This window comes from Triturus cristatus, chromosome 8, assembly GCF_964204655.1.
Source record: "Triturus cristatus chromosome 8, aTriCri1.1, whole genome shotgun sequence".
Classification (NCBI taxonomy): Eukaryota; Metazoa; Chordata; class Amphibia; order Caudata; family Salamandridae; genus Triturus; species Triturus cristatus.
In genome coordinates, this window is record NC_140591.1 from 465,291,320 (window position 1) to 465,306,141 (window position 14,822).

The window sequence follows — 14,822 nt, forward strand, 5'->3', positions numbered from 1 at the left end:
GCACAGTTGGTCACTCAGACAAGTAGGAATGGTGCTGAAGGAGATGCCTGTACGACAGTGAAGAGGAACAGAACCTACTGCCTCCCTAGCAAAAGCACTATGTACTGCATTAATTAAAAATGCTTCTAGCCACAAAAGCAAACGTAAAATTGCCAGACAAGCTACCAAAAGAGCCTTTTCCAGGAATTTATAGGATCATCAATTAGGCTTAAAAGGTTTAAAGAGGGACCCATTCAAGAAGTTAGAAGTTGTGCAACAGCAACTACTGAAAGAGGAAATCTACATTGGACAGACTGGGGTCTGAAAACTTTTTTTTTTTTTTTTTTTAATACCTTTAAGATTAAATGTTGCAGTTTAACTTTCTCAAAGAACCACCACAAGTAAATGTAACGTTATACCCATGTGAACAAAACATCAAAGTAAATTATCTGATCTTCACAGTGGTCAATGTGCTGGTGTAATTGGTCGGAGCCAGTTGTACCAAAAAGAGTAGATTACTTCTAAAAAGAGGACGAAAGGGGCTTTAATTTAACAAACTGATTGACAAGGCACTGGGCTGGATGCACAACAGTTACTTGATCAGATAGACCAAAATGGTTTAACAATACATCAAGCAGCAAACTCATGTGAAGTATCATTTTCTAGACTTGCATCCTACAGAATTAACTCTTGTGGCTGATTTTTAATGTTGCACCTTTGTTTACAACAACTGAGTCAAGCAAAAAACCAACAAGGAATATGCAACATTCGTATATTCTATTATAAGCCAAGCTGAAGATCTGAGAGCTACATTCATCAGCAGGTCATTCACACGAAAACTACTGTGCTTGTTAACTATGCTTTGGCTTTCAAATCAAAAATAATCCAAATAGAAGTGGCATCTAATTTTCTTCAAAAATATGCTTAAAAAAACTAGTTATCTTTAAAAACCAATGCAACCAAGGCACTGTTCTGATGGAAATAAGCGAACAATGACAGTGAAGGATGAATGAGAGGTCTGATGACAATTACTAACTACACACCTTTGATCCTCATGCTTTTTGTAGGTTAGTCGAACCATTTATTCAAATTCTTTTTATTCAACTCTTTATTTTCATAGCAACTCTCATATAGGCATAGCATGGCATAAGACATTTATAATACATAGAATCAGCGCATCGGAACCCCACCGCCCTGCAACTCAATACAGCAGTAAATCATTAAGTGTTCTCTTGGAGGTGGGGGAGGAGCTTGCTCGCTTCAAAGATGGCCGCTTGAGCCGAGCGCTCCGTGGAACTGTTAATCTATCCTTCATATATCCTGCAACTGCGCTGACCCAGCGTAGCAAGCCTATGAGCGTATTACTTGGGAGCCCGGCTGGACTGCTATGCGGTGCTACCGGAGGCTCTCACCCGCTCTGGTTCGAGATTAACCGCGACTGATGTGCCGCGGCCTGCTGGGCCTCTATAGCCGGGCTTGCGCACCGATCAGAGGCGGAGCTCGATTGGACCACTCGAGGATGGTGAGCGAGCGGCTCCCGAACGTAGCGGCCTGTTGGAGGCCCGGAGCCCCCGCCTCGCCAACACCACTGTGCACGTCTGGCCTTTCGGCAATCGCACTGTGAGCATTGCAGAGCCGCTGGGGTGCTGTTTGCTTGCGGTCGCTGGAGAGGACGCTGCTGGGGGAGTCGACTGGTGGAGCGTGGCCTGAGGTGACGGTTGGGCGCCGCTCATGATATGCGAGAGTACCGTGGGAAGACTGCAGATTACTACCTACGGTGAGCACAGCTAGGCACCACCCCGTTAGACCTGAACTGGGCCGGAAGGGTCTGCAGCAGCTGAACGCTCGCCTATCTGGCTAGAGCGGTGCTGGACGTGGATGCGCCGGGGGTTGGAGACCGACTGCTCCCTGCGGTTGCGGAGCCGGTGGGTGTGTCGCAGGAGAAGCCCCTTTTGACAGCGGGATGTCGAGAGAACGCGTTGACGCTGGAGGCGAGGCCAGGACATTTATTGCTGATCGGACACTGTGGCGCCCGTGCGCGATCCCGGGTTGTGCATGGGGGGAAGCGCTCTTGTACTGCAGGTGGCGGTGCTGGGACCCTGTTTCACCCATTGGGGTGCTGGTCCCCCCCCCTAATGACGGTAGATCCTGCTCAGATCTAATTACGAAATAGGACTGCCCAGACGCACAGAGTTGCCACAGGACATTAGCATCTGGCTCTTCTCCGGAGCCCTCAGTGGTGGCGGCTGGCAGACTGATGGTCCTGCTATATTGCCTGAGTGAGGGGGGGATGGATCGGGGGCACTGCGTCCCAGACAGCATGAAGGAGCCCAATCTGAGGAGTAAGGGCGTGCAGTGATCCCGGCGGAAAGCGCACTTAGTATCTGTGACACCTGGCCTTAGTCTTCCTGCACTGGAGCATACTTACGGTGCGACGAGGCGTGGTGAGTGTGTTGGTACCCCGAGTGGCCAAGATGGGCAGGGTGGATGAGGCACAGCCGAAGCTGTCGTTCAACCAGACGCGGTCTAAATTCAGTGACACGTCCGCCAAAGGCGCCAGAGGGCGGGACCAGACGGACACTGACGCTGGACACGACATCCGCGGTCTCCTACTGACTATGGAAAAGAATCTGCAGTGGGGGATCACGGCCCTTGGCTCCAAGATGGACGCGCTCTCATATAGGATGGACCGTATGGCGGAGAGGCTGGACAAGCATGCGGAGCGACTCGACATGACGGAACGGAGACTCACGGAAACGGAGGAGGCGCAGACTGCCTTAGACACGGAACACAAACAGCTGGGCAGGGTTCTGAAGCTCTTACAGGACAAAACTGAAGATTTGGAGGCATGCTGTAGGCGCTGTAACCTGCGAATCACAGGCCTTCCGGAAACCACACAAACGGGTAACATGGAACTCTACATCGAAAGATTACTCGAAACTCTGCTTGGGGAGTCTTCCTTCTCTGAGATGTTTGTGGTGGAAAGGACGCACCGGTCGCTGGGGCCGCGGCCACCTACAGGTGCTGCCCCTAGACCTATAATCGCCAAATTACTTAACTACCGAGATAGGGACGTTGTGCTGTGGTTGGCCTGTGAGAAACAACCACTGCAACATGAGGGTAACAAGATATCTTGGTTTCCGGGTTTCACAGCGAGGGTGCTGGAGGCTCGACGGCTGTTTGCCCCATTGAAGAGGCAGCTTCGAGATCAGGGGATAGACTATGCCATGCTCTATCCGGTGAGACTCCGCGTCTACAGGCAGGGCCGATCCCACTTCTTCACTGACCCAAAGGCCCTGCAGTCGGCAATGAAAGGATGGTCCAAGGAGAAGAGACATAGCCTGGAGAAGCAACTGTCAGATAAAGCGATGGGTGGCTCGTTGGAAGATCAAGACTGAGACCTAGTTGAATATCCTTTTGTGATAAGTATGCCTGGGTGGATGGGATGGAGGGAGCGGGGACTATGCTGTGGACCATTGGACTGTGAATTTTGTTTCCTCGATATTGCCTATGGGGGCTGCTAAGCCTGTCCTCTATGACATGAATAATTATCCGGGGCCTGTGCTGGGAATGATATGTATAGGGGGTGCAGTGGTGATATCACACAGCCTGAGAGTCTGGTCACATAAGATGGAGTGGGTTTGGAAAGCTGGACTCGGCTGAAATGGGTGGCCTCAGGAACTTGCGATCTCTCGAACTGATGTCTTTTGTACGGAACAGTCCACTGGGAATCTCTGCTGTTACGGGTGGGGAGTGTTACATTGCAGTGGCATGCTATCTTGCTGACTGTGTGCGGAGTGTAGGCTTATATAGGCTAAACATTGTCGGTCTGTTGAGCAACATCCACCCACGCGTGAAGCACACTGGGGAACGTTTTGACTGTCTGGGGTGGGGGGAGTGTGGGTCTTATTGGTTAGTGGGCTTGTGCCGTGGCCAAGTTAGGGTTGGTCTGACGTGGGTGGGGGGAGCGAGGGGTCTGTTTGATGAATTGAGGCTTCCAAGGTTTGTCACTATATATCACCATGTTCATGTTGGGGAGGTATTGTCCTCGGGCCAGGGTGGGGTTGGCCTGAAGTGGGTGGAGGGAGGGAATGTAATGAGACTGACATATGCAATGTTTACTGTTGTGATTGTTCCTGGAGGGTAGTGCCGTTGGTGTGTAGACCTGCTAAAACATGTTCCCTACTGTTCGTATACTCAGCCCCCTCATGACGGATCACACTACCATATGCCAAACTGACGGCCCGGACGTGCTAGCAGTACTTATGTGGAATGTGCGCGGCCTGAACGACTTTAGGAAAGACTGGAAGGTGCTGGGTTACTTATACAGACACAACATTGACATCGCCCTATTACAGGAGACGCACCTGCCACTGGACAGTCCGGTCCTGCGTACAAAAGGGTTCCAGGGTAAAGTACACGCAGCCGGTTTCAACACACATGCTAGAGGGGTACTGACGTGGGTTAACCTCAAGAAGGCAATCGGACTATCACCCCTAGTGACAGACAGGGAGGGGCGATATGTGCTTACTGAATGCAGCGGTAAGGGGTTGGAAGTGTTCATACTAAATGTTTACGGCCTTAATTATGATGATCCCGATTTTTACCGTAAGTTGACCGATCTTTCCATTTCCCACCAGTCGTCCCAGTTCTTGTGGGGGGGGGTGATTTCAACTTTGTCAGACACTCTACTTTAGACAGGTTGGACGGCCCGGACAGGCGGGTGTCCGCTTCGGCTAATGTAGTGGAAAACACGGATTAGATTAGACATGTGCGACGTCTGGCACACTAGGCATGCGGGACAGGGTGGGTTCACGCATTATTCAGCGTATCATAATATCCACACCAGAATTGACTACTGGTTTGCTTCTCGTCTATTATCACGCATACAGTCTTGTACGATTTTACCACTTACATATTCAGACCATTCCCCCCTCTTGCTGGTGCTTGCTGCTTCTAAACCGCGTGTACCCCCCTTCATGTGGCGCTTCCCGGCCTATTCCCCAACAGATGCAGCCTTTGCGATGGAGATGACTACAGCTATTGAGACGTATTTCGAGGTAAATGTGGGGTCTGTAGACTCCTTCCAGACAGTATGGGAAGCTTTTAAAGTGTATATACGGGGGGGTCGCTATTCCTAAACATGCGGGGGTCCTCAAATCGATACGTACCAGGTTATCTGATCTGGAGCGTAAGATCAAACGGGTAGAATCCGCATTGTTGTCTGCATGAATACAATGAAGAGGCGGATGCGGAACTTAAACACCTCGGGAAGTATGCCACAGCTCGCACATACGGAGAGGGGGGGGGGGGGGGGGGGGGGGGACACAATAACCGGGAGCGGTACTTGCGCGACTACAGCGGCAGAGCAGGGATGTTCCGCCGATTCCGGACATCAAATCCTCTACCGGGGATTGTTTTCTGACGGAGGTCCGAGTAGCGGAGCAGTTCAGACAATACTATTCTGATTTGAACTCCAAGGGTAGTAGCCCAGATGAACAAATCCTTGAATACTTAGAGCATATTAAACTCCCGTGGCTGTCTAATTGGCATCGGGAGTTTCTGATGCGTCCGATAGAACGTGACAAAATACTGCTAGCACTCACTGGTATGAGGGCGGGCAGTGCGCTGGGAGGTGATGGTCTCACGGTTGCCTTTTATAAGGCGTTCATTGATCTGCTCTTACCACACCTGCTCACACTGTGAGGACATATGCACCTCCGGGACGATGCCTCCTACGATGAGGGAGGCGGTCATTGGCACTATCCTTAAACCGGGTAAACCACCTGAAGACTACGACTCTTCTAGGCAGCTGCCCTTGTTGAACGTGGACACCAAAATCTTTGCTAAACTGCTCGCTAGCTCCGGAGCAGTCCGGCTTTGTTCCTGGCCGGAATTTGACTTATAACCTCCGCACAGTCTTTGCGGCCTTACAACATACTAGATCGAAGGTCCCTGCCATAGCCGTATTTTTAGACATGGAGAAGGCATTCGACTCCGCCGAGTGGCCCTTCTTGCGACATGTCCTTGCTCGTATGGGGGTTGGTGAGGTGTTTCTACAACTTTTTGTGGTCTTGTACCACTCTCCCACAGCGCGTATCAAAATTGGCACCCTGGTCACGGAACCTATAAGAATACAGAGAGGCACGAGGCAGGGCTGCCCCTTGTCACCTATTCTTTACGCCCTGGTTGCGGAACCCATGGCGTGTGCCCTTCGGGAATACCACAGCCACAGAGGTATACGTTTCCCAACTTATCGACTGATTGTCTCCACTTACGCGGACGACACGCTGCTGCTCTATGTCTGTGATCCGGATATTAATCTATCACCGGTTTTGAGGGAAATAGTTCTCTTTGGCTCTTTGTCAGGTCTACGAGTTAACTGGCACAAATCCATCATGTTCCCCCTAACACCTACCACGAAGCCCATCGAGCCGGAATGTCCCCTGCAGTGGACCACGGAGGCGGTGCGTTAGTTGGGGATCAAACTGCACACAGATTCCGAGGTGGTTTTAAAAGAGAATTATGGGGTGGCGATTTCCAAATTGGAAGAAGACGTCACATGCTGGATAAGCCTCCCCTTGTCACTAATGGGCAGAGTGTCTCTTATGAAAATGATCATACTGCAGCGATTTCTTTTTCTCTTTATGAATATTCTCATGGTGTCGCCCCGTACGGCTTTCCAACGTCTTCAATCCCTAATGATTCACTTGGCATGGGCAGGCAAACAACCGCGGGTAACCTGGCAAACATTGACGCTCCCTTATTCTATGGGAGGTCTGGGAGCACCAGATTTGGAATTGTATCACCGTGCCGCCCAAAGTTCCCATGCATATCACTGGATACATGGACCGGTCGACATCCCCCATGTCCAGATAGAAACGATAGTGGCGCACCCTAGGCCCCTCCCGTCCTTGCTATTTTCGACATCTGAGAGACGCACGGGCATCTTACAGTCCCTTAACTCGGTTGCGCATACCTGGCAATATTTGCCGTTTCTACAGACAGGAAACCTACTGTACTCCCCGGCTGCCCGTCTGGATTGGTGCCACTGGCTAGCGCCATGCAGAGATAGGGGTGTTATAGCTGCGCTACAGTCTCTTGGAGTTCAGGCACTGGGGGATCTATTTCAGGATGGGATAGCACGCACATGCACGGAAATAGTGGGCGATGAGCCCTCCCCCTCCCTCCTTGCTCATTTTCAATTCCACAGGCTTAGACATGCTCTAAAGGAATTGTTGGGTGACGACATGGCAGACCCCCTGAGGTGATGGCCCCGACAGCGGTTATTAAAGCTAAAACGCCTACTAGGATGGTCTCTAGGATATATAATATATCTCAATGGCAGCTAGGGGCAATACATACACGAAGGCTAGGTTGGCCTGGCAGCATGACTTACAGGTAGACCTTACTGATGACAAGTGGTACTATTGCTGCATGAATACAAAGCGGGTCTCGTTGAATGGTCGGCATAGGCTAGTCCATTTTAAATTCCTTAATAGGGTGTACCATACACCGGAACAATTACATTGATATGACTGCGCGATGATCCTCAATGTGAAAGATGTGGTGCACACGTAGCAGATTTTTTCCACTTAGCCTGGACGTGCCCGAGGGTTGCCCGCTTCTGGGACCAGGTTTTCACAGAACTTAACAGAATCACGGCGATGACGCTCACCCCTGACCCACTTCTGGCACTAATTGGTTATTCTAAATCACTTCCTAGGGCTGTCCGACGCTTGATTGATATGGCATTATTAATAGCAAAAAGATGTGTGGCGATGTGCTGGCTCCGTGGCCCTATGCCTACGATAGCCCAGTGGTCCAAAGACATGACTTACTGCTGCACCCAGACAGAAAACTATAGTGAGCTGATTTCACCTTGCAACCGCCCGAAGAACTTCTGGGCCCTATATAAGAGTAGGGTGGCTAGCTTGGTTGAACCTGACGTGGACTCCGATTCTGGGGGGTAACGGTCCACATACCCTGTCCAATCAAGTCCGTGGCTGGCCCGTACTGCTGGACCTTCACTACTTCTTGAACCCTGCACTCTGTACTTTGAGGGTGGCTGATGCTATAATGGGAATTGACATGTTTTACTTTTGTGTATTGTAAATGATTGCTGGGATCTTCCTAGTACGTAGACACGGTACGGCGCTAATTCTTTCTGATTGCCAAAGAAATTGACATAGATGTGCATGGTATGTCACTGTCTGTTTTGTTATGCATAAAATTAATAAAAACAAAAAAATAAAAGTGTTCTCCTGGAGGTATAAAAAGTCTCCTATAAGCTAGGGTGTTCGAAGAACATCCACAATGGGTCGACCAAGCTCTGCAGATTTTTCCACACTTTCAGGGGCAACTCCGTTCCTCATGTACCGAGCATTGGTCTGCAAACACCGATCCAGTTTATTTCAACAATGCTCAAAAAGAGGAAGGGGCGACCTTCACAACCTGGCTATATTGCAACTAGCCCAAATTATTCTCACGTTACTGAATAACAGTTGATACCTTGTTGCGTCTCCTGCCCCCCAGATGCCAAGGATACAATTTCTTTCTAGGGATGAGATGGACCAACAAGACTCCTGACAAGCCCTCTAACACCCTCTCACAATATTAGACACTAGAGGGCCCATGTAGGCTAAGGAAAGGAGACAACAACACCAAGAGAAAAATCAGCAATCAAAGTACAAGAAAAATAACAGTGTGCCTCCACTTACTTTCAGATAGGTATAACTCAATAGCTATCAATATCATGAATCGGACATTCAAAAAATATTTTATTACATGATGCATAAACTTACATTTTTGTTGATCATGGGCTTCCTAACCTGCTACAGAGATCGAAAAATCACTCCTACATCAAAGCATCCACACATATTCATTCAAAGAAATACATATCCAACCAATTCACTAAAAACTGACTCCTTGATCAATTATATATAATTCAGGAATCGATTGGCATTCCACACAATTGGTATAGAATATGTCTAAATTAATATCTTTTCACCGGTGATCCAGATACATCAATGATATCAATGGTTAACTTGACACAAAGGAGAATTGTGCCAATGCGCGTTTCGGTGTGTGACAAAGATTTGTCATGCCACCTTCATCAGGGAGCTGAACATATTATATGGGTGGTAATTGGGACCATCTAAGCAAGAGTAAGTTCTTTTGGGAAGCCCATTTCCAATTAGAATAATATCTGTAAACCTGACAATATAACGAATGATAAATGTATACAATTACTATAAACATAGGGAAAATGATAAAGTATTCCGACAACGATAAAAATAAAATACCTGCAGTCACAGAGATGTGCCCAGTGGGGAAAAGATAGGAAAATAAAGGCAACAGAAAACCTTGTGTGTTGAGGATGGGAATGAAGATAAGAGTCCAACTTTATATAGAAGAACCCGTGTACAGTTCATGTATCTTTCAAGTGACAAACATGCATGTGCATCATATAAGTACAAATCGCATGCCATTAATCAATCACCTACTGTAGCTATAGGTTGCTCAGATTTTCTTCAAAATTATAGCAATAATAGGTAAATCAGTATACTTCAGCTGGATTATATTATAGATACCAAACAAGATATTCAATCAGAAATGGTCATTTCTGAATAAGACATAGAAATAGGGAAAATTATTGGCGCTGTTAAAAGAGATATATAGATCAGCATTTATGTGCAACAGCAGGAACGAGGACTTTCTGCACATCAGATACTCACCCTTCGATATAATCCAGATAAAGGAAATAAGAGGGGAAGATTAAAATAGGCTAAGGTGCATCGAAGGACAAATTAATATATAGATGTAAATCTCTCTCCTTTGCTATATAGAGGAGAAGTCCTATCAAGAAAAAATAATATGAGGACAATATCAGTAAAATCTAAGTGTAACAAATTAAATGTTACAAACGCTGGGGGAAAGCTTTGTTATGGAAATGTATTGATATAAATATACAGTTATCTTTCCTGGGTAAGAAAAGTGATAGTGTTATCAAGAGGGCTCATAAAGAAGTTCTCTCAAACATGCGATCACAGTCGCACAACTGCAAATACAGAGCACCCGAATAACGTTCCACAGCTGAGGACAAGGAAAAATTAATGGGGCGGAGCTAATCCATCACGTATGTAGGACAGCTCATGGAGGGCAACCACATCACTCCTATATTGTATGAAGTTTGTGTCTGCCACTTATAGCGATCTGTTAGATTAAAATGCTGCTGTCATTCTGACACGTATAAGTATAGCCAATCAGAGAATTTTATAGGGCTGACAGTATAGCAAACCGAGGGATACAATTCACATATACATATATATATATATATATATATATATATATATATATATATATATATAGTGTAATCCCCCAAAAAGTATATTAATATATCATAAATGCTGAATAGTCCTTGGTTCCAAGGATATGGAATCCAATCACTCAGTTCCAAGCGTCCCGTTCTGGGTTAAAATGATCTGATATGACGAGCAAGGAGTCCTCCAATAATTTCACGACAAGCCTCAAAAGTGATATACAAGGGATAACTTTACGTCCCGAATTCAACGTCCCTCCCTGTTGAATATGATGAGTTTGGACATTGTAGTCACGTCTGACATTAAAAATGGAAATAAAACATCTACCCTCTTTATATATGTAATAAGGTCCCCCTGAATTCGGGAGATAAAGTAGTCCCATGTATATAACTTTTGAGGCTTCATCGATATACATGTAAAACGATTAGTGGTTCCTTTGAGACGATAGGAATAGTAACCTAATTTGGCAATTGGGTATGTATATAGGTATATGTATTACTATATTCATTTCTCTCAACGTATACTCATAGAAGGATTCGCAATATTTCGGCAATGATTGGAATACAGACTTAGCAAGGGGTCGTTTGACTGCTACTGCCACCCCAAGGGACTACCTGTCCCAGGAGGAGGGACCACGATGCCAGCTTTGCAGTCAAAAGCGCCACAGGACTCCCGGGACGCGCCCAGGCCAAGGGTTGGCCCATCACTGACAGAAACGGGCTGGGTAGGGCCAATCCTTTTTCGTCCACACTCTGGATCTCGCCTGGGCCCTGCTGCCCTAAATGCAAGGTATTGTGTTTGTGTGCCCTCTTGTATCTTACTGTGACCCTTGAGATTGGACTGCATCACTCCCTCACCTGAAGCCTGTTTGCCCAGGACACTAACGGACTTGTTACTGTATTTACACGTGTTTAATTGCCTAGCTCCCTAGACACTTTTGGCCATAAATCTCTTAGGACCCTTAGGCCTGTTTTTAGATATTGGCACCATTTACCCCTAATATTTTGTCGAACTAAGTTCAGTAGCATATCAACGCAAAATGAGGGTGTGAGTACAAGGCGACACCTGCTGGGGTGGGCATTAGACAGTGGGGGTCAATTTGTTCTTCAACATACTAGCGGGTCCACAGACCTCCTCAAGTCTAGTCTTATCTCTTCCCGGAAAAAGCTACCGATGGGGAAAAGAAAATACGTGGGAAGGGCAGGAGCATCAAATAAAAACAAGCAAAGCTCAGCTCCCCCGCAAGACTTCTGGGAAAAATTGTGTGCTAGATCATATTGATGACCTTTTGGATGAGTGCGAGGAGATACTAATCCCTTACAGGATTGCCATAATTCGCACACTAGAGGTCATTTCAATTGGCTCCAAATCTAAGGCACATAAACCTATCCCTTCAATGTTAAAGAAGCCACCACACAGCACCAAACCGACCAAAGCAACCCTTAGTGTTACCGCGATGGATGTTGACAACGAGTCCAATCACTCAGCGATGCTTGAAACCCTAATAGTTCCCGATAGCCAGGCCACTATCCTAAGACTGAGTAACAGGTTCCTACCACTATTGGATGTAAGTAACGATCAAGAGGGCAGAGTTGTATCTGACAGACTGGGAAGGGAGGAGGAAAACCCAACAGAAGGGTTGTGGACAATATTTGAAGACAACTATGATCGACAAATTGAAGTCCTCACACAGACTAATCCATCTATCTTCAAAACCATTACTGATCTTAGGTGTGAAGTTAGCTTGTTGAAATTAACAATCAAAGAACTTACTGTTCAGGTTCATCTACTAGATCTGAGCCCCCTTCCCTGCCTTGCAGGAGCTGTGTCACTTCATCTTCCCTAGAGCATACAACCTCGACCCAAACCCCTATGAGTATTGTTCCGTCATTCGCAAGCCAAATCCCATTGCTGTATCCAGGCAAAATGACCTCCTTGGGCCAAATAGGTCCACTCTTCAACCTAGGCAGGCCTCAGATTCAAAATGGGGTTCCCCGCCTATTTCTGAACATCTGTCAAGATCTTATAGCAATGCTTATTCACACACCACCACAAATGGTCAGAGTAGGTGCCCGATCTCACTCCCTAAATCCATCTTTATGGTCAATGTCCCTCAACTTTCACCAAACCAAACGTACGGAGGGGGAAGAGTCGCTCATGAATAAAATTATACATTGGACTCGGCATGTGAGGGGTAGTCACTCAGTAATCAGAGACACATAATATGAGCCAGAAAGCTTACTCGCCCCAGCAATCATTTGGATTGCATTGAAGTGCGCTTGGCTGATAAGATGGTGGCCCATAATTTGATAGCCTTAGAAGCTATATCTAGTGCTCTTACACCCCCTTCAATCCAATTAAATTACAATTTATCACATAACCCTCTGCCTGGTGGAGTCCAATCTTCATCCATTTACCTTGCTACTGATTCCAATCAGGGTACCAATGACAGACTTGCATCTTCCAACAATCTGTGCTCTAAGCACTTCCCCGAAACTCCCAGCACTCGTGTATAGTTACAAGTTCACCTACCTCTACCTGCTCTACTTGCGTTCTGATCAATGTCATCCGACAGCCCAATGAGCTTTTGTGTCCCGGCGGAAAGGTGACCATTTGAGTGCTTGGCACTACCCATGCACAGATTTCTGTGAACACAAGAGAATTCCCTTGTTATACCACAACTCAACTCCATTAGTAGGCAGGAAGTAGGTAGTAAGCTCAATGTGCTATCATGGAATGTGGCTGGGGTAAGATCGAAATTGACCCTTCCACATTGGCTAAATCTTATTGAATGATTCAACATATGCATACTACAGGAAACATGGAATACCATCCCAGCTTATGTGCCTGGTTATGTAATATTCCACCACCCAGCGATCTCCAATAAGCCTGGACATCCTGTAGGGGGGATGATAATTTAGATTAAGATTGCACTCCAGTTTACCGCACGTGAGCTGCAGTCCGACAGCTTGGACATTGTAGCTGTGCAACTCAAAGGCCCGAATGGAGCCTAACTTGACATCTTTAAATAAGGCTCCCTGTTTTCCGTTTTTACAGATAAATAAACACAAACATTTATTTTCTTGTCAGTATTTATTTTTAAATGTGGATTAAACTGAAATTTGGTTGCCTTTAGAGGAATTCTAAATACTGTCTGCCATGACTGAAAGGCCAATAGCTGTGTGGATTGATAGGTAAGAGTAAAAAGGAAAGGAATTTTAGTTAAGAGGCTTTAACAGCAGTAGATATGCACAAGGTTGAAACAGAAATGTGCATATTTTCGGATAAGTGCATTGATTTATCTTCTTCTGGTGTTTACAGCATTGAAACCTGGCAGGCATTCAAGCACGAGTGCATATTTATCGGTTAAATAAATGTGGAAATATACTCATTTCAGCTTAATTTTTCCACACAACCCAAAATACAGTTAAAATTAACAAAAGATAATTGTGGATAAATACAGACAAACATCCAAAAAATAAATACCATAAAACCAGGAGCCCGATCTATAATGCCTATGCTAGAGGAACTAAGGCGGGAAAGAGGTGAAATACGTTACATGAGATGAGGCTCTTCTGGATGACAGGTCCACTCCACCTCCGCTGATTGTGACTTGAGGCTTTAATGTCACCTTTTAACCCCTGGATAGCAAGTATATCTGTGAGGTTTGCGAGGAGGACAAGCTGTGCCATGCGCCCCCCCCCCCCCCTACTTGACCTCCCCCTTACTAAAAAAAATGGACCCAATTAGCACTCCAGCTTAAAGGGTTTCCTTGTAATTTGGTCTAAGGGCAGCAAATGGTCGCACTGCTTCTGATCTAAGGGGGGGGGGGGGGGGGGGCTAAGACTTTTAACAGGCCCAACATTTTAAGTCGTATCGACTATATTTTGTTGGACATCAGGCTGTGGTCCAGAGTGCTCGACATGAGTAGGTTCTACTGTGGATAGCGACCATAATGCCTTGCCACTCTCATGGAGGTAACTCTAGGTGGGTCTGCCCAGTTCTTCAAGCCAAGTTCTGTCCTCAAAGGAGATATTCCCTTCTAATGACTACTGTCGCCTTAAGTGGCCCCAGGTGAGTATGAATAAAGATAAGCTGGAGTTCATCAAACATAACCTGCTGACATCCACAGCGGAGCTGCAAAGCTTAACTGATCAGCCGGGAGGTCTGTACAAGATTAGGGATTGTCACACTCAACTCTTTGACCTGGTAGCCAAGCTTTTCCAAAAACCGGAGCGTCAATCTAAATCTGCCTTGAACAAAAGACCACAGTTAACCTGGTACAATAAGGAATGTAGGGCCACTAGACGTCCGATAGCTCAGGCGATTAGAGCGAACAATCTGATTCTAGTGAGAGACCGGAGGAGAAGGCAAAAGTTAGCTCAAGAGAGGGACATAGGTAGATGGGCCTTGATTAGGGAGTCCTGTGAAAGCAAAGACTCGCAGAAGTTTAGGCTTCTTGTAGCGAGGGGGGTTGTCAACAGGCCACCTCTCTCTACCAACAATATCTCTACCACTGCA

At 46.6% G+C, this 14,822-nt stretch overlaps 1 protein-coding gene across 2 annotated transcripts in view; it reads right to left on the reverse strand.

The window, feature by feature from the left end:
- The window catches only part of KPNA3 (karyopherin subunit alpha 3), a 743,375-nt gene that overhangs the window by 594,283 nt on the left and 134,270 nt on the right, over nucleotides 1–14,822 (reverse strand). The window lies entirely within an intron of this gene.